Raw genomic sequence first — 8,341 nt, 5'->3', positions numbered from 1 at the left:
CATGAGCCACACAGAGAAATCCTCCAGGGCCTTCACTAAACATGTTATATTCTGTTTCTTAAAAGCAATAGAGCCAGCCCCCAGTGAGAATAAACGACCTCACAAAGACACAAACACACATGCCAAGGCCCGGTTGTCAGTCTGTAGCCCTCAGGTCAGGGTGTGCCCCCTGGCCTGGAGAAGAACTCCATCTCTCCTCTGCCCGTGAGGAAACAGGCAAGATCAGACCAATGGGTTCTGATCCCACTGCAGCTGACTTCAAGCAAGGCTTTCCCAAAGAACCCAGACAGCTTTTCCTGAGGGACCTGTGGAAGGCTTAGAGCAGAACATCCTTGAGGTCTGGGTGTTCTGTCTTGGATGCAGCTCTAGATTAACATATAGCTCTCCACTACTGCTTTTAGTTTTATCTCTAAAAAAAAAAGCAACACAGAATACAATTCACTCTTACCTTCTAGTTTCAAATCTTCTCAAGCTCCAGAAATGAGAGGATGATAGGAGCCCTCTGGCTTGGTGGAAGTTAGGCAAGATCTTGGGTTCGCAGCAAGAGAGGGGTCAGGTTTTGTCCTCCTGAGAGGAGGGATCCAAGTCTCTACTAGCATGGACACCAGAAATAAGGAAGTGTCCCAGGCTTGGATAGACCCTCAGCCTTCTCCCCAACACTTCTACCCACCTCCTGTGGGTTGTTTTAGACCCACAGAAGACCCCGGATCAGACCAACTGTGCCCAGGACTAGGGGTAATTATCACTCCCTAATTGTCTCACCTGGGAGAATGAGCTTAAGTGGAGAAGAAGTGTGTCAGTGACCAGTGATCCACACAGAGCCCTAAGGACGCCTGTCTGTTGGCCTCTCAAGTCCCACAGAAGCCCAGAGGGCCAGGACAGAAGGGCTGGAGAGGAGGGGAAGATGAAACAGAAAAGGTGAAGAAAACGTAAAAGAGAAGAAAGAGAGTGGGAGCCCTGGAGACAACTCAGAAAAAATCTAGAAACTAGGCCAGAACTGATGGCCAGGGGGCTGGGCCTGCCCTGTCATCAGTAGCAATTCAGACTCAGTGTCCTGGTCACTTTGATTTCTCTTCCCTGTGGCAGCCAAGCAAAGCCCCTGGCTTGACCCCCAAGTCAGTCCTTTGCAGTTCATGGAGCTACCTACCCTCCTAGAACCCAGCCTGGACATGAAGAATTCTAGCCATAGTTGTAGAGGCCTCCAGGCAGTGCCTGCTGGGGCCTGCCCCAGCTTGCAGGGTGCGGTCAGGAGAGGAAGCAGGTCTTGGCTCAGTCATTCTGGGGTTTCCAGAGAGCTTCTTGCCCAAACATTGATAGGACAGTGTCTGGGTGCTCTTGTCCCACCAGACTTGTAGAGTCCATGAGAACACTATGTGGTGTCCTCTGGGAGGCCGGAGGATGGAAGGACAGGGCAAAGCAGCTTCTGAAAGGCAAGGTAGGACGGACCTGGGGACCCCTCCCTCAGAAGGAGGCTGCTGGGGTACAGACAACATGCCCAGCTACCAGAGGGCTGTGAGAGCTCCCTCTACCTGCTTCTTCCTGCTTCTTGTGGGGAAGGGGGCATGGGAAGGTGGGCAAAAAGTCAGTTTCCAAACTCCTAGAAAGCCCATTTGCTAGAAGAGGGCCTTTGCCTCTTCAGCCAAAGCAGGAAGAAGAGAAAGTGGAACTTAGGTGACACTCCTAATCTGTACCTTCCATGAACGTACAGCTGGTCAGAGGGTGGGTCTCTGCTGCCAGAATTCCTGCTTCTCTAGCCCTGCCTTCTGCCCATGCTCAAGCCCCTTCATGCTAGGCTCTAAGGCCTCCATTGTGAGATGGAACAGCAGCACAGATGCTTGACAGTTTTTCTTTTTCCTTTTTGGGTGGGGCAGGGATTCTCTGTGTAGCCCTGGATGTCCTGAAACTCAATTTGCAGTCCAGGGTGATTTAGAACTCAAGAGTTCTTCCTGCCCTTGACTTCCAAGTGCTGGGGTCAAAGGTGTACACACCTCCCCCACCCCAGCCAACTGCATGAGTTTTTTTTTTTTTTTTTTTTTTCAATGCAGTTTATTCAGGAACATTGAACAATCCTCGGACCCCGGGGAAAGCCAGCCCACAGCTTAAATAGCCTCTGGGTAGCCAACCCAGGCGTGCCACGGGGGCAATGCAGATAGGTCCACATACATGGAAGCAAGCCAGATTCTCGGCCTTAGCCAAATGTGGAGTTGTTCGTGACAGAGAGCACTCACCATCGGGAAGGTGGAAGGCGGAAACCAGCTCCATCTTTAAGGCATAGCATTCCGCAGCTCTCTACAGTTCCCCCTTTTTGTTTTAGACGCATCAGGCAAGAGTAGAGGTCTGATCTCTGATATTAGAAATAAATTGGGACTTTGTACAGATGTTCATTTAGGTGTCATCCACCCAAAGAGCATCAGACCCGTCCGATACCTTTTTCTCAGAGGCGGGACCTGGGGCATCAACCCGCACTGCATGAGTTTTTTGACAAAATGATTCAAATAGGTCTAGCCAATCTTTTTCATGACAAGTTGTATTTACAGCTTTTTATTTTTATTTTTAAACAGAAACATTTCCTTGTGGTGACATCTGTGGTGGGTGCCCTTTAAGACAACCCATGCTTTCTAATTTCTCATACTGAGTTCCTCATCTTCTTTTGGGCTCCTCTCATCTCCCTTCCCCAGCTCAAACCAAAGCTAAGAAAGAGATGCAGGATAGTAAACAACACAATGATGGTTGAGGACCAGAATTCTTGCACCTGACATATTTTATTCCTTAACCACTGAGCCCCTTTGGCATCTAACGGTTCTCAACAAATGCAGAGCTGCTGCAACAGAAGCTCTGTTTTCACATTCTAAACCAACTTAGAGGCCGTGAGCTTCTGGGCCTTAGTTTCCTCATCTGCCAGATGGTAACAGTAGCACAGCAACCATCACCCTAAAAACTCAGACCATTGTGATGAGGTTAAGAGTCACCATGGCAACAAACCTCTGGGCAAGTCTATGCCCTCCAAGACTTCCATAGTAGGTAAACTGAGGTGGAAAGTCTCACCCTAAGGTGGACGGCGCCTGGACAGCATAAGAGAAAGTCTAGTTGAGTACCATCTAGCGAATGGCAGACTCATGCCTCCCCTACCACAGTAGACTGCCTTGCCCTGTGAGCCCAAACACACTCTTCTGTCCATAAGTTGTAAATCTGCCAGGTATTTCTGTCCCAGGGTTGAGAAGGGTAACTAGCATAACCTTCTTACACCAATTGGCTATTATCCCCAAATGTCTGAGACTGGGTAGTCATTTGAAAAGCTGAGTTCTTCCCAGTGTGGTGATACACAACTTTAATTTCATAAGAGGGAAAGGCAGGCAGATATCTGTAAGCTGGAAGCCAGACTTCTTTACAGAACAAGTTCTATGCCAGCCAGGGCTACATCCTGAGACCATTTATAAAACAAAACAAAATAAAACAAGATAACAAAACTAAACCAAAACACACACACACACACACACACACACACACACACACACCTAAAAAAAGACCAGGGTTATTTCTGGAGGTTGGGAAGACCAAGGGTATGGTGCTGGTATGTGGCAAGAACCCTCTTGCCACAGCAGGATAAGGGCATCACACACTGTGAGAAGAGCAAGCAGGTTATCTGGAGGCTCTTACCACACTGAGGGGGCCCCGGCTTTATGAGCTCATCTAACCTGATTACTACCCAAGACTCTGCCTTCAAAGCCATCAACTTATGAATTGGGACATCAGCTCTGTAAGATATGAACTCTGTGGGGACAATTATTCAAGCTACAGCACATATAAATTGCTTTGATTTTGACCTAAGCAGGAACACCCTCCCCCCTTTAAAGTGCAGAATCTAAAGGCTTGGGGAAGGCTGGTAGGTTAGGGACCCACATCTTCAGTGCTCTAGGCTGCTGAGGTCCCTTGTAGACTGAAGGGTCCTACTCCCTAGACACATGGGACACGAGAATCCATCAAAGCAGGAGATTGGGGCCCAAAGCCCCTGTCCCTGCTGAGGTTCTGTCGCTTCCCAAGGATACGCTGTGAAGTGGTTCCCTGGGGCACCCAGCATCTTCACTCCCGTTCTCAGCCTATGTCCATCATGTTCCTGACCCCCAGAGACTCCCATGCCTGCCCAGCCCCAAACTGGCACTTCAGAAGATTGTACTCCTCATCTAGAGAAAAGCTATCAATGAGTGTGTGGTGCCAAGGCTGGGATCACAGACTGTTCATAAGCCACCCTATTCTGGAGTAGTCTTAAGTTAGTTACTTTTCATGTTGCTGGAATAAAACGCTTGACAAAGGCAGCCTAAGGAAGAGTGTTGGCTCGTAATTTGAGGGTACAGCCCCTCACAGTGAGGAGGATACGGTGGCAGGAGTGGGAAGCAGCTGTTCACAGTGCATCCTTGGGAAAGAAGCACAGAAGTGTGGCTGCTTCGTTTTCTCACTTTAGATCCACCCTACGACCCCAGCTCGTGAATACTGTCACCCACATTTAGAATGTCTCCTCAACTCAGTTAACCCAATCTAGACCCTGCCCTATAAAGATCCTCACAGGTCTCTCTCACAGGTCATTCTAGATCCTGCCAAGCTGACAATATTAGCTCTCACTCGTCTACTTCTTGTCAACTTGACACAAACATTATCCTTTTAGAGTCATAACCTTCTACTTCTTGTCCTCATAGGCTCAGGGCTATATCATAAAGAAAAGTGAATTTAGTCTAACTTCAAAAGTCCCCCATAATCTTTAGCCATTCCAACACTGTTTAAAAGTCCAGTCTTTTCTGATACTAAAAGCACTCTCTTAAACTCCATTTAAATAAATTATATATTATAAATTATATATTGCCAATATACAATTACATGGAATAAATATTCAATAAATATGGACTGGGGTCATAGGAAGAAATGATGGGGCCAAAGAAAAACCAAAAAACCCCAGCAGGGAAAACACCAAATCCTGTAGCAACATGCCTGGCATCTGGGGCTTTTGATAGAATCTTCGGGTTTCACAGGGCTCAGGAATGCCTCTCCATTTCTCCTGCCCATAAAACATAGTCTTTTTTCCGGGCTGGTTCTATTTCTTGGCAGATGTCCCACTGTATTGGTCAGAGTTCTCTAGAGTCATAGAACTTCTGGAATGGATCTCTCTCTCTCTCTCTCTCTCTCTCTCTCTCTCTCTCTCCATATATATGATTAATTGGAATGACTTAGAGGCTGTAGTCCAGCTAATCTAACAATGGCTAGCAGTGGATGAAAAGGCCAAGAACCTAGTAGCTGCTCAGTCCCACAGGGCTGGATGTCTCAGCTGGTCTTCCATATATGCTGCAATCTCAAAGGAGGAGGCTTCAATGCCAGTGGAGAAATGGATGGCTAGCAAGGCAAGCGCAAGCCGGCACAGAGGAAATGCTTCCTTCTGTGTTCTTGTATTGACTTCCACCAGAAGATAGTGTCCATATCTAGAGTCTTCTCTCCTCAAGGTTTGGATTAAAGGTGTTTCTTCCTGCCTTAAGATCCAGATCAAGGGTCTGGAGAGATGGCTCAGAAGTTAAGAATACTGACTGCCTTCCAAAAGGTCCTGAGTTCAATTTCCAGAAACCAAATGAGATCTGGTGCCCTCTTCTGGCATGCAGGCATACATGCAGGTGAACAATCTATTCATAATAAATAAATCTAAACAAACAAACAAAAAAACAGATCAAAGGCATATGTCTTCCTGCCTTGGGATTGGATCAAAGATGTGTGTCTTTCTACCTCAAAGGTCAGGATTAAAAGTAGATTCAATGAAGCAGAAAAATCTCTCACAGGTGTGGCCTTCATTTCTGGATTCTAGTTCATTCCAGATACAGTCGAGTTGACAACCAAGAATAGCCATCACACCCATGCTCTTGGCGCACACACACACACACACACACACACACACACACACACATATACCATCATTGGACTTTGGACTTTGGGTGTAACAGTTTCTTATCGAGGTTTTGAGTAAGAAATCCCTTCACTGGCATTCTTGGTTCAGGCTCTTTGGGTAAGTTTGCATTTTCACAAATTGGAACTTTCATTTGGTGAGATCTTGATTTTAGGGAACTTTTCCTATTGTCTCAACATAGTGCTGGCCATGAAATTCACAGAGATCCACCTGCCTCTGCTTCCCGAGTGCTGAGGTTAAAGGTGTGCGGCACCACAGTTGGTAGGGATTTGTTCTTAATGGTGCTGATCTCTTTAACAATTACTGCTATTTAACACATCCCTTGTTGATAACTTTAAACTTGTATCCACATATTCCCTTCCAAACTTTACATTTTTTTTTTCTGCTCTTCCTCACGGTAGATCTGAATAAGAGCTGGGAGCAACCCACAGCATGATCTTGTCTTGAAAATTCTCCCATCAAACAAGTTAGGATATTACTTGTCAATTCAGCCTCATTCAAGTTCTCAGGGCCCAGGCAGGACAAAGGCAGATTCTTTGCAGAATGTAACTAGTCTAGAGCCTGTTCCTGACGGAATCCTCGATCCTGTGTGAGACGTCATAAGTTGGAATGCCACTGTTCAGTTCTTTCAGAATTTCATTGTATTGGTCAGAGTTAGAATTTCATTGCTGTGAAGAGACAGCATAACCAAGGTAACTCTTGTAAAGGACAGCATTCTAACTGGGGTTGGCTTTCGGCTTCAGAGCTTATTCCATTAATCTCATGGTGGGAAGCATGGTAATGTGCATGGTGCTGGAGAAGGAGCTGACAGCTCCACATCTTGACCAGCAGGCAGAAGGGAACCGTGTACCACACTGGGCGGAGCATAGGAAGACGTCCTCGACGCACTCTCATCGAAGCCTAGGAGACACCAAGGCCGGTCCGCACAGTGGCACACTTCCTCCAACTAGACTCCACCTACTCCAAAGAGGCCGTGTCTCCTAATAGTGCCACTCCCTGTGGGCCAAGCATTCAAACACACGAGTCTATGGGGGGTCATTCCTATTCAAACCAACACACTGGCCTTCTAAACTCCCACCAGAATGGGCCCACTAAGTTCTGTTAACAGTATTCTCAGGCTATGGCTTCAGGAGTTCACAGCTGCAAACTCTTCCATATTCCCTCCTAAAACCAGTTCCAAAAGCCTAGAAGTCCAATGGTCAGGTTGATCACAGTGATGCCCCCACTTCTTGGTCCTAAGTTTCTGTTTGTTATTTTCCTAGCTGTTGTTACAAACAAGAGCTAAGAGGTTGAGGGAGGTGGGGAGGCAGGACGGCGGCCACATTGCATCCTCACTGGGGAAGCAGAAAGGAAGAAATGCTGGTGCTCAGCTAGCTCTCTTTTTCATTTGGACCCTTGGAATGGTACCACCTACATTTAGGGTAGAGCTTCCTACCTCAGTGAGCCCAGTCTAGAAGCTCCCTCACAGCCATGCCCAGCAGTTGGTCTCCCAGGTGAGTCTGGATCTTGTCAAGCTGGCAATCAATATTTGCAATCACAAATGATAACAGCAGCTCTAAAGGTATCCATTCTCTGCCCAGCTCTAGAAGATTCCAGCATTTCTTCTCTTGGGTCTTTTTTCATTTTATAGTTTTCTCAGATCATCTTGCTAAGGAATCCCAAACTGTTTATCTCCAACTTTTCTTGGGCTTTAAAGCTCCAGTCTGACTAACTGCTCACCAGACAGGATAGAATCATTGATATTCTAAAGCAAATGCAGCTAAACTGAGCTCTCCAGACAGGACCAGGGGAATCCATACCCCTCCCTCCTTGCTGCCCACTGAAGTCAGTTACCAACTCGGGCCAGCTCTGCCTCCTGCATAGCTCCTGATTCACCCACTCCCACCCTCATTACCTAGACTCTGGCCCCTTACAGGGGAGCTGTGTGACAAACATTTCCTGCAAACATACAAGCCTACTTACATCAGATAGGGAACCCAAGACAGGCCCAAGTAAAGCTACCACTACTGTCCAATTTGGGGAACCAATGAGTTTTATTGGGGTGACTTACAGGAGCAGAAATGACTCAAAGCCATCTGCATCACCATAGCCCACCCCAGCCCATGAAGCAGGGACCTGGACATCGTGAACCATCTGCAAGCAGTTCAACAGGCTGAAGAATCTCCTTTCCAGGTGCCTTAGTCTAAACCTCTTCCAGGCAACTTGGCTGGTTTCTGTTTCTTCCGCAGCTGGTCTGGTCTCAGGGTCTTTGCAGCTTTGCTTGTCAGAGAGTTTTCTTTGTAGCTAGGCTTCCTTTAGTCTAAGAGGTAACCTCAGTTTTTGTAGTACTCTGGCATGGAGGTGCCTAGTGAATCTGGTCAGTTTCAGAGACTTCCTGAAGCTATTTTGACTTGTTTACCTTTC

Source organism: Meriones unguiculatus, chromosome 11 (assembly GCF_030254825.1).
Source record: "Meriones unguiculatus strain TT.TT164.6M chromosome 11, Bangor_MerUng_6.1, whole genome shotgun sequence".
Taxonomy (NCBI): Eukaryota; Metazoa; Chordata; class Mammalia; order Rodentia; family Muridae; genus Meriones; species Meriones unguiculatus.
The sequence above is the reverse complement of the archived record's forward strand: the minus strand, read 5'-3'. Positions refer to the sequence as shown.